Source organism: Rhea americana, unplaced genomic scaffold, assembly GCF_003343005.1.
Source record: "Rhea americana isolate MKP2758 unplaced genomic scaffold, rheAme1 scaffold_373, whole genome shotgun sequence".
Lineage (NCBI taxonomy): Eukaryota > Metazoa > Chordata > Aves > Rheiformes > Rheidae > Rhea > Rhea americana.
The window spans coordinates 58,678-79,962 of record NW_028186505.1 but is presented as its reverse complement, the minus strand read 5'-3'; the positions used below and the strand labels follow the sequence as shown (position 1 = coordinate 79,962).

The following is a 21,285-nucleotide window of genomic DNA, read 5'->3' as shown; positions in this document are numbered from 1 at the left end:
ACACACATACACATGCGCATACAAACACATGCACACTGTAATCAGTATCCTGATTTATTGGTTATGGTAGACTGGTATGCGGTTTGCTTTCTCCTTAGATAAAATTACATACTTAATATCCTACGTGACTCCTTACTATGCTGTTGGCCTGGCATATATATGCTGAATGTAGTACAGAAGTCAAAGTTAGAAACTGGGTGGTTTTAAATGCTGCATTAACAGAAGCTGAAGCCCACTGTGCGGTTCGAGCACTCTGCTCAGCTGTGTGACATAGGGCTCAGCATTACCCAGTTCTGTGGTGGCTTTGGAAGGAGGCTTTCTGGGTTCTGATGACTGCTTTCATTACTGGTGAGTGAGGGAAAATGACTGCTGTATCAATGCTGCTGAATCTGTAAGGAGTCTTAATTAAGTAGAGGGGAGGAGAAGAACTTGGCATTTCAGGATTGTAATCATGGTGGTAAAATTAGTGTTTTGAAGAAGCTTTTGAATCTGTTTTATAAAGGCCCATGAATGCATCCTTGCTTCCAGTGTGATTAAAGAAAATGCTATCCCAACACCTAGGATTGGCAGCTCCTGTGGTGAGCTGAGCAAAGATACTGGRCACCCAAGACCAGGACTCAAGGGTAAAGTGCAGGGCCTGGCTTACAGAGAAATGACCTGGATGAGGGGACAGAGTGCCTCCTCAGCAAGTTTGCTGAYGATACCAAGSTGGGAGGAGTGGCTGACACACCWGAGGGCTGTGCTGCCATTCAGAGAGACCTGGACAGGCTGGAGAGTTGGGCRGAGAGGAACCTCATGAGGTTCAACTAGGGCAAGTGCAGAGTCCTGCACCTAGGGAGAAATAACCCTAGGCACCAGGACAAGCTGGGGGCYGACCTKCTGGAGAGCAGCTCTGCAGAGAAGGACCTGGGAGTGCTGATGGATGACAAGTTGACCATGAGCCAGCAATGTGCCCTTGTGGCCAAGAARGCCAAYGGTCTCCTKGGGTGCAYTRGGAAGAGTGTTGCCAGCAGGTGGAGGGAGGTGATCCTGCCCCTCTCCTCAGCYCTGGTGAGGCCTCATCTCGAGTACTGCATCCAGTTCTGGGCTCCCCAGTACAAGAGAGACATGGAGCTACTGGAGAGAGTCCAGCATAGGGCTACAAAGATGATCAGAGGTCTGGAGCATCTGTCCTCTGAGGAACGGCTGTGAGAGCTGGGCCTCTTCASCCTGGGGAAGAGAAGACTGAGGGGGGATCTTATCAATGTGTACAAGTATCTGAAGGAAGCGTGTCAGGGGGACAGAGACAAACTCTTTTCAGTTGTCCCATGTGACAGGACAAGAGGCAATGGGCACAAACTGAAGCACAGGAAGTTCCACCTGACTGTGAGGGGGAATTTCTTCACTGTAAGAGTGACTGGAACACTGGACCAGGTTGCCCAGAGAGGTTGTGGAGTCKTCTTCTCTGGAGATCTTCAAGGCCCGCCTGGGTGCAGCCTTGTCTAACATGCTCTAGGTGACCCTACTGAGCAGGGGGGTTGGACTAGATGATCTCCRGAGGTCCCTTCCAACCTTACTGATTCTATGATTCTATGAAATGGACTGGATATTGAGMCTTTAGCCTGCGGTGAATGAGAACAGAGGTGGAGTTTGACTTTTTGTCGTAGGAGGAAGAGAAGCAACTGGTAGAAGAAGTAGGAATGATGGCAAAAACAAACAAACAAACAAACAGAAAAACATGGCATGGAGCAAGGGGAAATGGTGGAGTGTCCAAAGGCATGGGATTGTGGCAGGTGGAAGAATGGAGACCAAGTTTAAAGCAAGTGTCCTCTAATTTTGGGTGATACTTTTGGACATCTGCTTACTGTATTTTTCTGAGAGGTTGAAAGCCTTCAGTCCCCACTGCAGTCACTGGCATCTGTGAGTACTTAGCACCTCTACAAGTCCGAACTTGTTTTCTTAAAGCTCAGGCTGGAAAACTCTGAGCACGCAACATAGACTGACCCAGAACTAGCACATAGATCTTCCAAATTCCAGTCCTGTTTTTCATCTGCTTAGTAAGCAGTAGATGTGCAGCCCAGCACTTGTTCTTCTGATGCTTTTGTTTGTCCCATGAGATATATTTGGATCCTGCAGAGCTGAACTCACTGTTAAGGGCAGTGTGTTTTAGCTGATAGGGGTGCAAGGAAAATGCTGAAAATGTGAATCAAAATGCACTACTGTATCTGAGTCTACTGTAATTGTTGCTGTGCCTGTGCAGTAATGACTTATTCCTTATTTTCATTACTCATTTGGGCTGTTCATTCTGAAGCCTATGGAAAACATTTCAACGGTTGTCAAGAGTAGCAGTAGTAGTGTGTACTGTTAAATCCTGATAGCCCGCCAAAAGGGAATGGAGGCCAAACCTTCAGAGAATGGGAACTGGAGTGAAAGCATGCAAGACAACTTGTCTCACAGCTGAAGAGGAAGCAGAGCTGGGGATGCAGGACCTTCCAGGGAGCTCCCAGGAGAGAGCATCCTGGGACTGGCCCTTTCCAGCCTTGCACATGGGCTGTCTTCTGGCTGGACTCCTGTGAGCTGCCTTCCCCTCCTTTGTGGCTTTTTACTCCSTCCTCAAAGTACCCTCAGTGTTTTCAAAACCTGTAGGTAAAGGGATACACTAGCAGACTGATCTCTGCCCTTAGGGGAGTAAGAGATTTCTCTTTTCCTTTTTGGGCTTTGTGGCACAGGAAGAAACCCATTTGAGGCTGCCTTTGAATGTTTTGAACTTTGTCATCCCACTGGTGGTGAGAACTTTGTCATCCCACTGGTGGTGATCGTCAGGATGCAAATTTGAACTGATTAAACTTGCTAAGGGGGAGAGCAAAACCATGTCTAGCCATCAAGTTGTTTCTGGACTGCTTGTTCTCTTTCTGCAGGTAAAAATGCAAGGATTCTGTTCATTTCTTCTCTGCCATATAAAACAGTTTTGCCACATTGCAAATATAATGTCAATAAGGGATAAAGCCCAGAAACARTTTCAGAAGTTTATCATTTGTAAAACTATGTAGTTACAAATGTACATTTAGTTGCAGAAACTACAGGGCCTTTCCAGATAGCTGTGATGACCTGCATGCAGTTTGTTATGGGCAAAGAGAAATTTTCAAATCAGGGAGAACTCAGGAGATATATTAAAGTGCTGACAAGTGCTACAAAAGATGACCTAATCGGGAGATCTAAGATATATGCTCAACCCTATTAAATTATTTCCGAGTCAACTGCAAATTAAATAGCCTGAATTGCTGCCCTCTCCCCACCTTTAAAATCTGTCTTTGGCAGGGAAATCTCAAGCAATGTTTGCTCTTGGCAATTCTTTTAGCAGAAGTACAGTTTTGCACAGTTTTGAATAATACAGTTAGCAGTGTTAGAGATGTCTAAAAGGTCAAGCCACATATATCAGTAAGATAAAATTAGTCCTAAAATTCCTGAGCTGTTGAAATGATTCAGTTCTGTAGGGTTTATTGTTTGTGAAGCTTCTGAAATTTTCTTGTGTTTGAGTACATTTARTTCCCATAACCAAAGCGGGCATTACATTTACTCAAAAACTTATAATCTTGTATATTTTCTCATAATTTTTTTAAATATAACTAACTGATATTAAATTGTAATAAATGTGTTTGTTTAAAGTCAGAGGTAGATCTGACCAAATTCCAAGAAATTTAAATAGGTTAAAATGTTAAGAACAGCTATTCTAGGCTCAGATCCTCCAAGTTTGCAATATATGCAGAGCTCCTAGGTTTTTTGTTTGGTTAGTTGTTTTTGTCTTAAATAAAACATAGATGTTTAAGTCAGCACAAAAAGCCAAGATGGAGAGTGGTTTCTTAGTACTGCCATGCCACACTGGAAATTATTAGATGTAACAAAATAAAATGTGGTTTACTACAGGAGACACAAAATTGGTAAGGAACTGTCTGACAGAAAGGGTGACAATTAAWAGGGAAATTGTTAGCACAGTGAAAAGTTATTCAAAGGGCAAGCCTGGGCTTGACTTTCACAATATTAGTCATGCTGGGATAAGAGAGTGMTGACAAAATCTTCTAATGAGGCAAATTTGGGAGGCATCAATGAAAGAGAATCAGAATATTCAGAAATTACATGACCCTTTGGATTAGTGAAATAGACAAATAATGTTATTGGGCAATAGGAAGTGCAGCAGCGTTCATTTGAGACACCTGGCAAGAACTTCTGCTTCAGGCAAAGAGCTCTCCTATTGGAAAGGCAAAAACAAGAGACATCATGCAATGCAGCCATGGAAAAAGTCAAATGTCAGCTTAGGATATATCTGGAAAGATCTTTTCAGAGCAGATAAGAAACTTTTAATGCCATTTTCTGTGTCTCTGAGAMATCATCTGTTACGCTTTGTACAATTTTACTTACCTTGGCAGTGACTTGTAGGCTGAATTCAGGTCAAGGGCAGAGGGCAAGGCTTCTACTGTGATCAGAGAAATGTCTCACAAGAGGTGGGTTAAAGAGGTTGGTTTGTTTAGCCTGCCAGACTGAAGGCTCTGTAAATATCAGAAGGGCAAATGCTGGGAAGGAAAAAGTTGTAAGCTAAAAGGCAGTTGGGGCAAAAGGAGAATCAATGGGCATAAATTGATTGAAACTGTATATTTAAACTAGAAATTGAAGATTTCTAAATGTCAAAGCAGTGAATTTCTGGAAAAGATTTTAAATCAGAACCATGGGGACAAAATTCATTACTTGTTTAAAGATAGTGCTTGATCATTGACATAAAAGGGTTRTGTACTAATTTTGACAGTGATAGATCTAGGTAACAAAACCTATGAGGACTATAGAGAAAAAACARGGTTGCGTGGAGAAGTCTGAAGGGAGACATGAATAATAAGGTGTATAATAACTTAACTGGCAATATGTTAAACGTTACAAAACCTTTCTAATGTAAGGAGAAACAGCAGAATAGATATTTGGGAGGATGTGACTTGTAGAGATCTTAAGAAGTTAGGCAAATATCTTTAAAGAATAACGAAAGCATGCTTGGGCAGCAGATAGACCTGATGAGCTTCCTTCTAGACTTGTTTTTTGTCTCTTTCATGTCCCAGATGAGCAGCTACTTTTTTTTACTTTCGATCTGTTTTTTCAAAAAGTGATCATATGCTGTGTTTCCCAGCACAATATTGAAATAGTACTCTGACGATTAAAAATTAGTAGTTTTTCTCATGGGTTCATTTGCAGTATTCTTCATGTTTTTGAGTAATTCRTTAGCATTTGTGATGCGTAGAGATAACACTGCCCATTTAGAGATAAGAAGAAGCCCCCTGAACAGACCAATCTTAGTCACTTACTCTATGGAATGGAGAGCCCTGGATTGCTGTGGCCAAAGCAAATTTAAGACAAAGTCAATAGCTAYCAGGATAACTTTCCAACATAATTTATTCTCCTTGGATCCATTTTGCTGCTTCTTGTTCCCATGTCTGTTTACTTCTCCAGCTACCTGGACTAATAACCCCTCAGGCTGTCTTACATATGACTTTTAACTTCTTCAGCAAATTAAAAAATAACCAAACTAACCTCCTTCACGCCATGATCTATTCCCCAGAAGTCCATTCTCTTAGTTGAAAGAAAAAAGTTATTGATAGAATAACTTATCTTTTAATTAATATTTTATAATGATTACCTGCAAGAAGGCCAAACTCAGATGACTACAATGTCATCTGACACATTCTAACCTTTAATTGCCCTTTTTTACCCACCTACTCAGTATAGCTTTAGTTTGTGTGATTTCCTCACATCTCATTCAAAAAGCGTCTTCTCCTGCAACACCCCGGCCTCCCCAGCAATGCTRTTAAGGTGTTATACTGATGTTGGGTAGACTGCAGTTGTTTCAGAGGGCCTTGGGGTTTTTGCTAACTGGTGACAGTGAGAAACTGCAGTGGTTCTGCTTGGTCCAGCATGTGCAAAGGCTGAGGCAGGGAATGGGGTGCTTTACTGCAGGGTTCTGCAGGTTCTGGCAGGGAACAGATGAGCTGCAGAAGTCAGGAACATAARCATTCTTAACCTGTTGATTTATTGTAACTTAGTATTAATGATAAATTATATGACCATAGTTTTGAGGCATGGGCTTGGGACTGTGTGTGTGAGTATATTAAAAATAATAATAATAAATAAATAAAACACCAACTTGGATTTCTGTTTGATAGAAAGGCAGTATAAATAACTTAGAGATMTTTATGTGATAACCATTCAACCTTTACTGTTTCCTCTAGTAGAAAAAGGGAAATGTCTCAGGGAAAGCATGTAATTAAAGGGCAATGTATGCTGCTAGATAATTTGCAYGTTGTGGATTTGTTGCAGTCAGTTAAGCAGAAGATTGAGGAGTGGCTCTAAAGAGGAAAAACTGAGGAAGATTGGCATGAGGGTGTCATGCTGTGCACTGCACCAAGATTGATAGTCCTGTAACTGTCTGATTTTATTGTCAACCATATCTCTGAAACTGCTTCGCTCCTGTTGGACATCTGGGTTAATGAAAGGTGTATTCCTGGCTAGGGATGAGGAGACCTTCCTTAGAGAGAGAAGGAAGGAGAAAAGATGGACAGAGAAACAGATGCCATGTGATGCATTCATTAGCTATTCTTGTGAAAGATCTGAAGATGAACATTAATTTTCTTCCCAAAAAGGAAAGYTTGAATGTTTAAAGTTTTACAACGTTATCAGCTGTAATGCTGGGGAAGCCTAGAATAAGAGACTGGAGTTTTGTGGTTTGGGGAGTAAAATCTAGAATTGCAAAATGCTGGGAAATTCGTCTGAAAGGTCTTGAAGYGGTCATTTGTGACTGTTCACAGCAGTCTGTTTCCTTCTCTTGGTGATATTCTGCAATGATGAGGAATATTGCATTATTTATCCTTTAGGGAACTTTACAAGTATGTCATAATAAAAAYAATGCTTTCCTACATTAAGATTCTTTTGCTGGCTTTGGCCATGTAAAGAGAACATTTTCAGAACGGCAACACTGTATCCAACTRTCCTTTTTTTATTTCAAAATAGAGCTTTCAGTTGCTGATTCAATGAGAGGAAGAAGAGTGCAGGCAACCTGTTGGCTAAGCCTCTCCTGAAATGATTTGTGTTTTTCAATCTTCTTTCATTTCTGTACTGTCTCCTTCTCTTTTGCTACCTGCTGTTTCAAAACAGTGAAATAACTTATTGCAGGAATGAAACTTCCTGACCTGTCCTTTACTTCATATTTATAAAAGAAACCTTTGGTTGCTCTAAAACTGGAAAAATTAAATCTTATCAGTGGATGTAACATACTGTTTTTGGTATTCCTGACTGTTTTAAATAGTAATAAAAGTAATAACTTGGGCTTCATTTTTTTGGCTGCTAATTTGAGCTGAACTTTTCTGTCCTGCTACRTCTAAGTATGGCTTGAAACTATTCAGACCTGCCAACTGATCTCAGTAAAGGAATTATTTTGTGGTGTTAGAATCCATCTTGAAATACTTGAAGCAGAAAAAAAGATAAAGCTAAAATCTATTAAACATGGAAAATGATACTCAAATCACATAGGACCTGAGACCTTTAGTGCTTGAAGTAGCTCCATGTGGAACGTTAGCAATATTCCTTTGCTGGAGCCTTTTTATGCCTGTATGCCAACAGTTTGCTGTACCTGAGCATGTCAGGTCACATGTAATGCTTTCTTACTTCAGACTGGTCYTCTGCAGATTACAGCCTTGTAGCAAAGCCTGTAAAACAAGACTTGCATGCCTTAGCTTTTTCAGTGCAATTATGTGCTTTTTGGAACTCATCAGGTTCAGCTGCACTGCTTTTTCCTTAAGCAGCTAAAGTGTGGTGCACATCCTGTGATGACTCCTCTCCTGTGGAGCCCCGGAATGGCAGCAGAAAGGGGAGAACGTTCAGGCAACTGAGAGGAGCAACAGCCAGATTTGTGGCACCTTTGCACATCTTGGGTGGCTTAAGGATACTGGACAGCTGTCTTCATCCTTGTTTTGTGTTCCTTATTAAGCCTGTTTAGGGTCAAAGTTTAGTGTTGTCAGACTTTCATGAATGTTTTTGTTACTTTTCTGTTGAGTATAATTTAATTTTTGGAGTTAAGTCTCCCCTTTTCTCTACCCTACCAGGAGCTGGTGATCATCCTCCCTTTTGTAATTGGATGTTTGAGAGATCTTTTTAAGTGGCATTCAAGGCTTGATTGTTTGTGTTCCTCTTCAGTCTTACAGGGACTTTTATGTAGCTCCTTCCAAGTAGCTAATCTCAAGTTTTTACACACAACTATGCCCTTTTAAACTTATACCCTGTCAACAATTATTCTTGGAGTAGAATAATTTGTGGCRACTGTGGTCAGCCAAGGCATTGGATGCTGGTGAAAATATGTTGTTTGGCACTGTTGGAGCTAGCCAAATGGGTGGAAGACATGCTTCCAAAGCCTGTAGGAGTGCCAGGTGTCTAGTTACTTGTAAAATTGTCTTTGTTTTCCATCATGTTTTTTTGTATCCATGTTCATATTGGCAGGAAATTAATTTGCCAAGAGTTCTCACCCTCGTTTTTACCCATCCTCCAATCATTCCCCACTCAACCCCACAAGCAATTTTTACAATTTTCACTAAGGAATTTGTTGATGCTATGTTTACTCCTGTTAGCACTCCCTAGTTAGTATCAGAAATACCCCAAATCACAATCCCTTAGTAACATGCTCTGGTGGGGTGCCAGCCATGTGGCTGAGCTRTATTGCCTGTATATTGGGAGTTTTTCCAGCTCGACTTTGAATATGTTATAGATGGAGGCCATCTGATGCCAGACGTATCAGCTCTGTTTATTTGTGATAAGTACATTGAAGCCAGTGGATTTTCTCTTAGAAGGTACTGGGATACCTGACCACAGGGTCTGGCAGAGAGCCTAATGCTGGGAACTGGTAATTTTCTAGGTGCACAGCATAAACAGCCAAACAGTCCTTACCTTTACCCAGTCAATAGTGTGGTAGGTGCCTGTGAAAAACTCTTTRCATTTTAAAACTGTTCCGAATGGGAGGCAGCATTTTTCTGGCATGTTGTTTCCTGCCCGGAGTGCTTAGAAAGGCATAAAGCCAAAGGCCTGATATTTGCAGCCAATCTGTCTGGAAGGAAGCGGTGAATTCCTCAATATGTTGTCTATTATTAAACAGAAACTGAGAATGAGGAAGAAGTCAGCTTCTGCCTGGTCTAGTTTGGAGCTCTCTTCTGACTTTATTGATGAACAAAGCGGCTTATCCCATTTCTAGCTTCAAATTACAGAACTTTATTTCTGTGTGGGTGGGGGGTAGGGTGTCATCAGTTTATTCGTTCGAAAGTCAGGAGTTACAAGGATCTGGCCCCTTCCAGATCACTCTGATCAGGGTTGGAGAAGGTAGTGAGACAAGGGTTCATCTTTGGATTTTATTGAAAGCAGACCTACAAGCAGCTGTGTGCAGCAGACAYGGTAGTCCTAAAAATAGAAAAAAAATCCCTGACCCTTTCAGTGATCCAGACAAATATGAACTGTAACGAATGTATGAATTTGTAATGAAATTTAATATTGAATGAGTGGCGTAAAACAGGAATGTATACAGCATTTTTTCCTTCATTTTTACCTTTATGACCACTAGAGGTTGCTCTTCTCCACTGTTTGCGACTCTTCAGTGAATTCCATGATCCTTTTTCTTTTCTTTTTTTTAAAGCTAATAGTTTTCAATAGCTATTTTAGAAACAAGCTATTACCGAGTTATTCCTTAGAGTAAGTTTAGGAAGATTGAAGCTAATCATACATATTTATTTCTAGATATTCTGAGGGAGTGTGGTTGTATAGTGACTGTTATATTCAAAATTTAATCACCTTATAAGTGTAGAGACATAATTTCACATTACTCTATTTGCTTTATTGAATACTATTTAGAAATACTTCAGATAAAACTCAAGAACCAGCTCTGTGATTCTTGAATAATCCTATTGATGTGCAGAGCATATAACGAGAGCAAGAGCTGGTCACTGCAAATAACAGCCCAGAACTTCAAGTAATTGTGCAATCTTAAACTAATTAAAACATCTAAATTATGTAAATATTTGAAACAAGTATGTCAAAAGTGCAACATAGCCTTGCACTAAAAACAACAAAGTTGAATATTTTTAGGAAAAGGCAGGAATAAGATAGTCTTTGAAGCCTTAATTCATTCCCTTCACCATCTGTGCACRATGACATTTAAATAGGTGCACGTGCAGTGTTTCTCTATCTGCCTTTCCTCCTCCTTTCCGCTTTGCTCTGCGTTGCTATCACTGTCTGTCTCCCCTCTTGTTCATGCCCAGGCAGATAATTATAGCCCTCCTTCCCTTCCGTCTTGCACTGCTCCTTCCTCCAAGCCTCCCCCCTCTTAAATGCCTCCCTCTGCCCTTTCCTGTGCCGATGCTGGGTACTCTCTGCCCAGCTTCTCACTCCACTGAGCTCCTGGTTCCTAGTCGTTGCTTTTCCTCTAAGCCTTGAAGATGGGGCCGGGCAACGCCGAGGGCAGGCAGCTTCTTCAGAAAAAAACTGTGCGTGCTCCACGGAGGCTTGTTACCCTTAGTTATGCAGCCGTTACTGTGTGACCAAATTTATCCTGCTCTCCACAGGAATATCGAAAGACTGGCATGAGACAAAGCCTTTACCAAACTTTGAGCTTTTCCTACRAGGCCTGAAAGGGCTGGAGTTTCTCAGCAGAACAGTTATGTAAGAATTGGTTTAATATGAGTGGTACAGTGTTTCATGAAACATTCTTGAAAATGAACAAAAATAATTTCAGTTAACTTCTTAAAGAATTTAACTTAAAGATAATGCTTGGCATTATGTCCAAACTGTTAAAATAGTAGTATCAGAAGCAAGAGCAAAGACTAAAAATGGCAAATGTCAGAGCACCTGAACTGCAGGTGGCACGACTAGTTTTACTTGTAATAAAACATTTTTCCCAATTTTCCCTTTTCTTTTGATATCTTGCTGTCCTACTAATTTCATGCTATTTCTCTGACTTTGTAAGATGCTGAAGAGTTTTCTGCTCTCACTTAATATTCAGCTTCCATAATATATCTTTTTCCTTCTGCCCTTCAGTACCCTGACTGAAACCTGTGCTGTTTTTTTAAAAAAAGAAAAAAAAATACAAGAGAAGAAAAATATAAGAAGGAAATATAAATGAACTGATAATGATACCAAAGATGTAACTGAGGGTTTTACTATTTTTTACTGGTGTTTGAAGGAACCATAATCAAGCTTTTAATTTAACAGTAAAAATTTTCTAATTCTATACTCAAATAATTCCRCCTGAAAAGAGATTTTAATTTAAAAACCACATCTCTCACTGTGTGAAAAACAAAGGGATATTCTAATTTTGTTAGATTTTTATGCAGTTGTGTGTTGTAGTATCACAGAATATTTTCTAAGTAAATACTTTTTATTTTCTTTCAGTAATACTGAATGCCTGTTAGGATTGCTTTCCTTTTAAAGATTTTTTTTATTCACTTTAGGATATAAATTACTGATTTACTGTATTTATATGCCCTGATGTTATTTGGAATACAGATGAACCTCATTTTAAAGGAAAGCTGCTGGCTAATTTGTAAAATCAGACAGCAGAGGGCACCAGCTTCATAGCAAGTGAAGGCTACTAACAAAAGCTGAAGACTTGCATGGTTACAGATTCCTTTTGACCTTAGAAATAGTAAGAGCCACACTTTTTGGCTGCAAGTTCCCATTTCTTAGTTGAATGCCAGCAGATGTTTGTTGTTTGAGCTGTATGATATCTCTTGAGAGGAAAAAATGTTACTGAACGTGGCTTGCATGTTACAGATTGTTAGAAGGTGTTCTGTAAGTACCGTTTCTTTTTGTCCTATCGCTTAACGGTGCAATATTTTTCCTTTTGAAATATTTGTACTATTGTCTCAACTTGTATCAGTCTTGCTTAGGCTCTGTCTCCAGGCATCTTTTGTGTTACCTGGATTTTTTTTTTCCCAACAGCCTCTGCAAATCTGTTAGAAATAAGARATTTTTAAATATAGTTGAACATCTAATCAGAAAGACTTAGGCTTGATTTGCAGAATGTGGCTGAAGTTTGGAGCGTGAGCAAGAGCAACGTCACTCTGGGTTTTGAGGCCTGAGTGGGAGAAATATGGAAATCCCTGAGGTGTTGTGCAAGCTTATGTTCATAGCTCTTCTGTGTCCTGTGCTGTCAGGAGATAGTGTGCAACCTACTCTATTCTTTCTCTCTATTCTTTCTTTATGACAATGCTGYTTGCCACAAACTGTTCCACAGTGTGATATCATGCCATGTATTTGGTGTTTGGTTGTGGAGAAATGAGACTGTTTGAAGTAGGGACTACTGCACTTTTGAGGAAGGAAGTGCTGCACGCAAAGGTTTGGCATTAAGTCAGCAGAATTCATACTGGAACTTCAGTCTCAGCATTGACATCTCTTAAATTTACTTGGTCCTGTAAGCTTAACATGTAGCTGTGGAGGATGCTCTTTTCTGGTATAACTTGGAGAGTAGCCCGTAGGGTTAGTGGCTGGTCCACAAACCTGCCCCACTGAGCCCTGAACGATTTCCAGCAGTGCTGTAAGGAAGAGTGGGTAGATGTGTGGAGAACAAAAGCAGGAGGCAGTTTTGTCACCTACCTTACCCTGTGCGTGAGTGGGGCCAAGCTGGTGAGACTGGGGCAGGGTGTGACCTCCAAGGGAGAGTGGTCTTGGCCTTGTTACCAGGGCCGGTGGAGGATTTGGGTGGCAGTGTAGATTTTCCCCAGAATGTGGATGTAATATTGAATGACCATCTGGAGAACAACACCCCACACCCCCTAAAAAAAAAAAAAAAAAAAAAAAGTTGAGTGATATAAACCAGGAATTGATCTGTAGATCTAAGCAAACGTAATACATCTTTCTTCATATCAAGCATCTGTCTGCTGGCCCTGAGTGCTATGAGAAGGATACAAGAGAATTACTACTGCTTGGAGGCACGAGATTTCAAATGGCTGGGAGAAAACCTGATAAACTTCATTAACAAAAATAAGCCAGTTGTGAGCAGGGAAGTCTGACCTTACAAACTGCACAGTGCTTGATACCTGTGTTTTAGAGGAGCTACCAAATTGGTACTGCTAGGCTGAGCCAACGATTGCTCAGAACAAGGCGCCAGGGTCAGCTGCATTGCTGCTGCGAGCGAGAGCTGGGGCCAGCAAATCCATACATTAAAGCCATTGTTCCTGTTTACCGTGTGGCTGCATGCASTTTACCAAAACTGCTTGTCAGAAGCTATGGATGTCTAACGATTTGCGCATCACTGAAATGAATAAACCAATCTTTTACCATGTATGGCTGAATTCCTCCAAGCTTTTCTTCCTCGCAGAGAAAAACAGATCATTTCACTTCAGTTTAATATCCCCTTTTTTTGAGAAGCCCTGCTTAAAAAAAAAAAAAAACACATTTTAGTAAGCTTCAAATCTTTGACCTTTTTATTATTATGTTAAAAATGAAGTTAAAACTAATCAGAATGAAGCATCTATGGTCGTATCTCTATTGGAATGAACTAACTCAGGGTAATCTCCATCTTTGTGCTTTGATATTTTTCTTTAATGCTTTATTTGATATATTTTTTAATGATTATTATGTGTATTGGTGGGAGGATCCATCCTTTAAATCAGCTTCTTAATGACAGATTAAGATCTATCCTTTTGCAGACAGAGTAAAAATACTATTTATATTTTCGTACCTTTTCAAATATCTTTAATTGTGAAATTGTATGATTAAAAGTCTTAAACACCTCTTGATTAAAAAATGACTGTCTTCTCTGAAGAAAATCCATTAACAAATATAAATATACTAACATAGAATTAGGGATTATGGAACATTGTGTTTGTTGTTTATGTCCCTTTTGGCTTTTTCATGTACTATGATTTCAGGATGTTTTTTTCTTCTTAGCCACTCACTCTGTACATCACAGTTATCTCACGGGGGCAGGCAAACTACATGGACTTGGATGTGTAGACGGTCTCAAGTAGCTGGTCTGTGTATCGTAACAGAAGGGTTCTTTTACTGCTAGTTGTTTTCTAACCCCTTGTCTTAGGAGATGAATCTTGGGCATCTTTCTCTAGATACAATGTACTGCACATCCTGCAGAATTTGCCCAGAGTGGAATTAAGACGAAGAATTGATCCCCTAAAAGCCAGACACGTGCAATGACATCTCTCTGCTGGCTCTGTGTCTTTCGCAAGGCTTTGCTTTTAATAGCTGGTTCCACACCAAACTCTCACTGAGTAACGAAGCAATGTTTGTGTTGTGAAATAGTGTAAATTCAATTAAATTGCCATAAATACTCACTGTTCTTCTTTAAGCCTATACAGTTTTCCAGTGTGTGCAGACAGAGGTGTATGTTACTTAAATATATACCTATTACTCTGCTTCYATCTCCTTTTACTCCTCATGCTTTATTACCTCATGTAAAATTTAAAGGACTGTAAAAAGCATAGCTCAAAGTATTTGGATTTTCTTCAGTTATGAGGAATTACAATCTGGGTAGAAGATTCTCTGAGTATGGGATTTCATGGATTCAGACCTGTAAAAAAGAATATGAGAAGAAGAGAAAATCATTTGTAAGTAGCTGTTTTTTTTTTTTTTTCTAATCAAAAACACTTCCATATCTAAATTCTGAATCTTTTGGTTGTTGCATATAGTCTGCTTGTTATGAAGCCCCGGTATAAAAAGATAATGGTATTCATTGTTTACATTTTTTAATGAATATGTATTTTTTTTTATCTTGCTACATTTTGGTGCAACTCCCATCCTCTTTCTGCTGTTCAGAGCAAACTGGAGGCATAGCAGAAAAATGTCCAAGACATGCAAAAGAATTAAGTATTTTGTAGAGCAAAAGCTCTTCATATTCCTGTAGAGGGAGGCAAAGAAAAATGAAAGTCAGGTCAATTGAAATTCTCCCCTAAATGAATGCAGGGACTTATTTACCACCTCACTGCTGARGGCAGATGAAGGGTGCTATAGGATGGGCATAGGCTATTGCTGACTTGGGACAGAAGTGTGGGCTTCTTGACGRTCCTAAGAGTTGATTGGCCCTTTTTTCCACACCCTTCTCATTGKTGTCTACAAAGTTTGGCTGTTTATACTCCAGCAGGGGAAAGATTTGACTGTAGAGATGGTAATTTTGTATATAGCAACGTAAATCCAAAGGCAGTTAGAACACCATCAACGTTGACGATTTTTTCCTGTAGATTTGTTTTTGGCTTGTCTTTTGTAGTTAGCTTAGTAGTTAGCTTGACACAGTCACAAACAATAAAATAAGTGGCAGTGTGTGAACCACATAGTTTTGTAGTGGCGATGATCTTTTTTACGTGTAGGACTGTGGGTCTACGTGCCTAGCCACAGATGACATTTCAACTGCATTGCCTAGTGTTGAATTTTGACAGCTGCTATATTTGTCTCCCGGGCAGCCAATAAATTCGCATAGCTGATTCATTTTGAAATGGAGTTTTCTCAAATACAGGGCTGACATCTCTCTGAACTTTTATTTGAATTGAACACCACCTGATCCTTTTCTTCTGCACATGACAGCAGTTTTAGCTGGCTTACTTGACAAAGAAAAACACAAAGTCCTTCTGCAGAAATCTCTAAAAGGAGGGCAAGAATTTTCCCAATGTACTTTTGAAATGCCTGGCACTGGGTTTAGCTCTTTTGCCGAGCTCATTCTCAAAGTAGCGCAGAGCATCGGGATGCAAAGATGTCCCTAGCACTGCAGTCATCCTCATTAATCAAGATCTAAGGGAGTTTTAATTCACTGCACAAGCAGAGTGCCTGTCATTTTGTTCTGCGGTTGTGCCTTGCCTACCACAATGAGTGTCCTTCCTTTGCTGAAGCTGTTAGTTGCTGTAGTAGGAAGGATCCCATTCAGAGTTTCACTCAAATCTTCTGAAGATGATGTACAAGGAAGGCAACTGTAGCAATTAAGCTGTCTGCTTCCCATGTGGGTTCCCTGTAGATACACATCCTCAGGAAAATTCTGATGATTATTTTTACCCTGATTTTACTGAAGTAGATTCCTTACAATTTAGGTAATCTGTCTTCATTTTTTAAAAAGAAAGCACCACTGAAAGATGCTTCAATTAGTGAGCCTTAATTACAAAGATAAACATTATATCCAAAAGCATAAGTTTAGATAAAATTGCCTGAAGTGTAACTAAAATAATTAAAAGGATACCCCCTTGGTAGTCTTATGCTTAGAAGGCTGACAGATGCAGCCCGGAGTTTGGTGGAACTTGGTTTTGAACCTTTTATTTTATTTATAAAAAAAAAAATAGAATCCTCTTCCTTCTTGTTGATAGGCTATGCAACTTGCATATTTTGGCCATAAGCTAAAAAATACGTACATTTGTTTACTACTTGGTGTCATTCTTTTAACTTTTATATGAAATGCCTATTGGAGAGTTCTGAATTTCTCCTTAATAAGTAGTCTTCAGAGAAGCTTTGGCCAGGACCATTAATGCTGTATACCAAGATGTGAATGCTGCCAGCCAGTACCCTTAAAAAATGAGCAAAAGTCGGTGACCTTATCAGACAGTAAGCTTACATGAACTCCAGAAAGGCTTTTCATCCATAAATCAGACATAGGAACAATGGTTTTATCTTTGTTTCCAAATCCTATCAAGCATATAAATTATTTAGATTCACTCAAATTACATATAACCACTGTAGATTTTGATTGTGTCGTTTGACTTCCACTTAGTTAAAAACACTTTAGTGTTGCAAATAAACAGATTAAAGTTTAGATTTTTTTTTCTGTTTCTGCTAGCACTCTTCATACTGTTTTCTCACCTCACTGTCRTCTTGTTAGCCTGATTATTTTGCTGGGCAGGATAAGAATTCATGCCTTATAAACTGTCTATGTAGAAAAGGCAAACTGCTTTAACGACACCAGTAAAATTAAAGCAGTCAATCTCCTGAAAAGTYCCAAGGACAGGAAAAGACCTATATTGATATCACTATTTCTCTTTAGGATGAGGACGCTATTCCAGTTTATCCTGGTATACTTCTTGACCACCGTGGCTTAAATAATATAAAAATTGTTTGTTGGCCAGGACTTCAGTAGTATGCTTACATTATGATTTTGGAAGAGCTGGAGCTGTCCAAACAGTCCCTAATTCACACCAGTGAAAGCTGACTGGGTTAGTTCACACTATGTCCAACAATAATTGCATTTAAGCACACTGACCTTGCCCTAAAATTTGTGGGACTAGAGGTTTTACGAGTCTTGCTGATTGGCTGTTAAATGGACTGGTGATCTCAAGTGTGGAGTAGCAATGAACTAGCATCGCTTTAGTTTCTTGGTGCAGTCTAGCTTGATCTCTAAGTGGATGCTTGACTGCGTAGTCAGTCACTCTAATAAACTTAGTAGATACTGAGATATTTGATTAAAATAAATAAATAAATTCTCACACTGAAAAATGTAATGACCATGTCCCACTGATTCTTTTTAAACATCCCTGAGAAAGTGTATAACCTGTAGTCACTGGATACATTTGTTTTCACAAAAATATTTTAAATTATGTTTTTTTAAAAAGTCAACAGTCTGTGTGAACTGCTAACTATCCAAGTTTAAAAATCGCTCATTGTTAACTAACATAAAACCTAAAAGGTAGTTCTTAAGTGTCCTCTTTTGGACAAGATTTGACCCCTCAGTGTCACAGCACTCATTTTAGGTTCTTCTGTTTCCAAACTATTGTCATGTCTGTAGGGCTTAAGATCTTGGAATCTACAGCATTAACTCTGTGTATTTGTAAAGCTATAATATAAAATATAAGTAGAGCAGAAAAAGGGTTACTTAAGAGCTTTAAGTCTTGCTTAAGAAGTGTAATTTATTCATGTCATAAAATATGCAGTGCTTGCCCTTGACTCACTGTGTCAYATTTTATCTGATAATTTCAGTGGACTTATGTATGCCACCGTAACATTCAGATTTTTGCAACCTTGACCGCCATGGTATAACATCCATTCAGGAAGAATGACTGGAACACACTTCAGTGTTGACTTACATGAAGCTGTGATGATTTACATTTGATTACACGATAGCTCAGTGAATCAAGGGAGTACAGTAATCGGATTTTGAAGAATTTTATTTTTTTCAAAGGGCAAATCATGTGCAGATAGTAATGATTTTAGTACTGAGAAGGTCAGTTTTGTATTGACGAGCACAAACTTTATTCAGAAAGGCTACTGTTCAACATTTTAGGTAGATTCGAGTGATTTTTATTTACAGAAGATTAACTTGAAATATATATTAATAATCTGCATATCTGTCATAAAAATATGACAAAATATGCTAAAGCAGGTAGAATGTTTTTGGCTAAATATTTGTTGGAACATTAACCTGGAAAAAGCTAGAAATATTTTACTTAAAGGAAAAATACGGCACATGCTCAAGTGTGCATACATAGTTTGTAAGTCTTTGAAAACTGTTCAGTAGAAGTATAATGGAGTTCTTTATATGGAGGAGCGAGAGGTGTGTGAGTGTGTACATAATTGAAATGACTCACGATAAATTTATCTTAAAAGATTTTGTACATATTCTTAAAAGATGTAACATTACTGAGCTTGGGGATATCTGATTCAAACTCTGTGTTTTTGCTATTGTTTTTGTTTCTTTGTTTTAATTCAGGAATACTCCAGGTAAATTGTCATTCTATTCTGGAGTTACATTGGAAAATCAAAAAATAAGCTTTGGAAAACAGAAACACATATTTGCATGTTGAGAGAATTATCAAGAGAAAAACAAATCCATTTGTTATTTCTTGCTTTCCTTGAATGTATAGAGGTTGAAAATTCCCAAGTCATTGTTGTATCTCGTTAGACTGAATGATGAAAGTTGTGCATCTGATCTCTTTGAATATAATGCTGTTAAACAAAAAGATAAGACTACTTCCTCATTACAAATTTTAGCTGACTACATCTTCACAAATGCTTTTTTATGTAACATTTTTTCATATGTGTAACTCCTGTGTGAATGAACAGATGGAAACATTTTGCATGCAAAACTTCAGGAGCAGCTAGACAAGAGGTGAATGGTGAGGTTTTTCTGACATAAATTTGTCAATTCGTAATTTACTGTAAATATAATTTAAAACATTCCTTCCCTCTTGGTTCTGAGTAATTCCTGAGCAAACATCCATGTATGTACTACTGTAATTTTCTCATTTGACCTAAGGAAGGTTTTGGCATAGGTACTACAATGATATGCAACCTGGTGATTAGTTTGTTTTCCTTCCTTGTCTACAAGCAGTGGTTTGGGTTTAGAAGAAAGAAGAAAATGAGTGAATATACATAGTTCAAACTAGGAGAAAGTGATCAATTGTACTACCTTTGTAGATAGAGTGTCAGTTTTCTGTAGAGAAAATATTACCCTGTTTGAGGGGATTCGTTTTAGATCAACACCATTTAAATTGGACAGTATCCCAAAGTTCTTCAGATGTTCTGTAGCTGTTTTATCACCAGTTCTTTTTAAATGCCAATTCCTCCCTGGGAACTTCTCTAGTATTTTTGTAATATAAAACTCCAGAAGGGAGACATCCAAAAGAGAGTTTCCCTCAAGCTGCTTAGGGGTTGGAAAACCACAAGTTTGTTCTTCCTGTGTAGCACAGGGATTTAGAGGGTCTAGCACCAACTGCAGCAGCTTTGGGGACAAATTAACATAACAGATTTACAGAGCTGAACGTAGCACTGATGCAAAATCTGTGATAGCCTGTCAATATCTGTCAAGACAGAAATAAGAGACGTTTGTACTGTAGTAGACTGTGAATGCAGGGAAATAAATGGTTTCTGTGCTTCAGCATATTCATGTGGAAGATACTGTTATTAGGAATAATATAAGGAACTGGTGATACTTACTCCATTAGCAGTTATTTACAGACAGTACACTATTATTGTAATTAAGCATCTCAGTGTAAGGACAGGTCTTCTTACAACTGAAATCTATACATCCCTCTGAGATTGCCTTAAAAGCCAAGAATAAGACAGTGGAGCCATTCAGGTCGCAGAGTGAAGAATGCTTTATGCTGCTAGGACTGTATGAGAGTGCTAGATTGTCAGAACATAGTTACTGCACTGGAATTTACCCAGAATAACAGTAATTTTATGAAATATACCATGATTTTTTCTTTTTTCTTTTTTTTAATGGCATAAGCAGGCATCATTTTGAATTTACATCGYGTGCAAAAGATGAAATTTTCATTTCCACAGTGCCTACTAAGTTGGCTACCAAAACCATCAAGAATTTGTTACGTTGACATGTGCAGTATCAGAGCATAAGCTGTTAAATACTGCTCAGATGCTGAAGCTGAAAGATACGTAGATATTATTCAGTCTAATGGAAAAAAATTGAAGTGATCTGAAAAACTGTAGGTAGAAAATCTGTTCCCTTTGTTTTTTTTTATTCTTGGCTTTTAATAAAGAGAAATATGCAATAGACTTTATACTAAACAGATGAAGCTAATATGCCTGAAGCATTGTGTTCCGTATATTTAATAAATTATATTGTAGGTGGTGGTGTTTGCCTACTTTTAAATTATTCACTACAGCATTTTAGATAATTTAGCTTTGTATCTCATTTCTGAGCCCACTCTCAATAAACTAATATTTCAACYACAAGCATTAAACATGTCGAGAAAAGAATGATTTTTAGGGGAGAGAGGGAGGAGGAAGGAAGCAAAGCGGCTGGCATTTCTTTAGGTTTGGAAAAATAATTGAAGATAATATATTATTTCACACATGCCGTACTTCTGTCTTGTGGATCCTTGGCTATTATCAGCTGGCATGTCTCCCATTATTTATGATTTAACAGAGCTGCAGATCAAGCCCCAGTTCTCCTCATATCCAAAGTGAAAAAAAAAATCCTAAAACCATGCAAAAGTAGCTGGCTATATAGGCTTGACTCAGAAAAAAATAATAGGTGATGGTGATGACTTTTCTGACTGAGCAGGTAGAACTAAGCAATCGTGAGAGGCAAAATGAACTATTGTTACTAAATAAGAGATTTCTTCTGCTCCTGCTGCTTTATGTTGAAGTTTCTACATAACTTGACATTGCAGAATGGTTTGAAGAAAAGAACTACTCAGGCAATGGTGAGTTAGCTTTTATTTCTATATCCTGCTTGTATTTTGACATTGCTTATACATACCAGTAAAATGAGTGCTCATAGCTGAACAACTAGCAAGAAGTAGGTGGGTGTTGATACTCCCTGCTTGCCAGGTATTTATCCAAGTATGTTCTGTCTGCTCT

General features: G+C 38.7%; 1 protein-coding gene across 1 annotated transcript in view; it reads left to right on the top strand.

Moving 5' to 3' along the window:
• LOC146591396 (engulfment and cell motility protein 1) overlaps positions 1 to 21,285 on the top strand; it is a gene marked incomplete at its 3' end in the record, with an annotated part of 159,051 nt that overhangs the window by 122,303 nt on the left and 15,463 nt on the right. The window lies entirely within an intron of this gene.